Here is a 1,766-nt window from a genome sequence, read left to right on the forward strand (position 1 = left end):
CAGAACCAGGACCAGAACCATCACTCTGCTGTCTGTGAGGTTGGTTCAGTTCTATCAACCTTTATTTCTACAGGTAAATCCCATTGAGCCTCGAGGACTCATTTACAAGAGAGACCTGATTTAACAAAGAAAGATGACAACAATGGACAACAGCAACAACAATAAACAGTTATTAAAAAGCATACTACAGTTTTTTTTTTTTTTTAACAAATAGGATGGCTAAAAGGAAAAGGTAACAATAACAACAACAAAAAAAACAAAAAAACAACAAAAAAAACAGCTAGATTCCAAGACAAATGTATAAAACTAAAAACAGGAACATGTCTGCATTGGTCCCTGCCAGGAGTCCAACAGATTCTTAAAGACACTTAGAGAGGTCAAAGGTCGAGAGCTTCTCTGCATGTCAGAACCAGAACTCTCGTTCTGCTCCCTGTGAGGTTCTGCAGCTCAGAAACCTTCCTGTCTTCCTGTCTTCCTGTCTCCTGCTCTTTGGTTTCCTGTTGAAGCAGCTGAGTATGGTTTGACATCATCAGGGGGTGTCTCAGGAGACCCCCCAGACAGACAACATGTGTTCATGGCAGCATGTGTCAGACACACGCTGATACTGGGCCAAGACCTGCTCTTTAAACATGTGTCCAATGTCCCCCCCAATGGGTCCAATGTTGGAAACCAAAACTTTTGCTTTCCTCTGCTTGAACTGTTTACTTTTTGTGAAAACATTGGGCGGCACGGTGGCACAACAGGTAGAGCTGCTGCCTCTCAGTGAGCAGGTCCCTGGTTCAAACCCCGGTCCAGGGGTCTTTCTGGGTGGAGTTTGCATGTTCTCTCCGTGCATGCGTGGGTTTTCTCCGGGTGCTCCAGTTTCCTCCCACAGTCCAAAAACATGCATGTTAGGCTGATGGTAACTCTAAATTGTCCCTAGGTGTGAGTGAGAGAGTGAATGGTTGTTTGTCTCGTTTGTCTCTATGTGTCCCTGTGATGGACTGGAGACCCGTCCAGGATGTCCCCCGCCCCTCACACAGTGATTGCTGGACATGGGCACCAGCGACCCCCGTGACCCAAAATGGAAGAAGTGGGTAAAGAAAATGGATGGATGGAAAACATTTGATGTTCTTCAGCATGAACTCGATGAACGGTCTGGTTCTTCCAGACTCAGTCATGGTACCTCAGCATCGCGGGACCACAGCATTAACCACTGGACTACAATGCAGCCCTAACTAATTCTCATTCACAGGTTTACAGCTGCTGACAGTTCCAGACACTAACAGCCCAAATGTCCACAGATTATTGATCAGATGTTCTCCTCACAGATTATTGATCAGATGTTCTCCTCACAGATTATTGATCATATGATCTCCTCACTGATTACTGATCAGATGTTCTCCTCACAGATTAATGATCAGATGATCTCCTCACAGATTATTGATCAGATGATCTCCTCACTGATTATTGATCAGATGTTCTCCTCACAGATTATTGATCAGATGTTCTTCTCACTGATTATTGATCATATGATCTCCTCACAGATTAATAATCAGATGATCTCCTCACAGATTAATGATCAGATGTTCTTCTCACTGATTATTGATCAGATGTTCTCACAGATTATTGATCATATGATCTCCTCACAGATTATTGATCAGATGTTCTCCTCACAGATTATTGATCATATGATCTCCTCACAGATTAATAATCAGATGATCTCCTCACAGATTAATGATCAGATGATCTCCTCACAGATTAATGATCAGATGTTCTCCTCACAG

The 1,766-nt window shown here is 43.2% G+C and overlaps 1 protein-coding gene across 1 annotated transcript in view; it reads left to right on the forward strand.

The window, feature by feature from the left end:
- cfap61 (cilia and flagella associated protein 61) overlaps positions 1-1,766 on the forward strand; it is a 41,679-nt gene that overhangs the window by 4,155 nt on the left and 35,758 nt on the right. The window lies entirely within an intron of this gene.

This window comes from Nematolebias whitei, chromosome 12 (assembly GCF_014905685.2).
Source record: "Nematolebias whitei isolate Nwh7 chromosome 12, NemWhi1, whole genome shotgun sequence".
Lineage (NCBI taxonomy): Eukaryota > Metazoa > Chordata > Actinopteri > Cyprinodontiformes > Rivulidae > Nematolebias > Nematolebias whitei.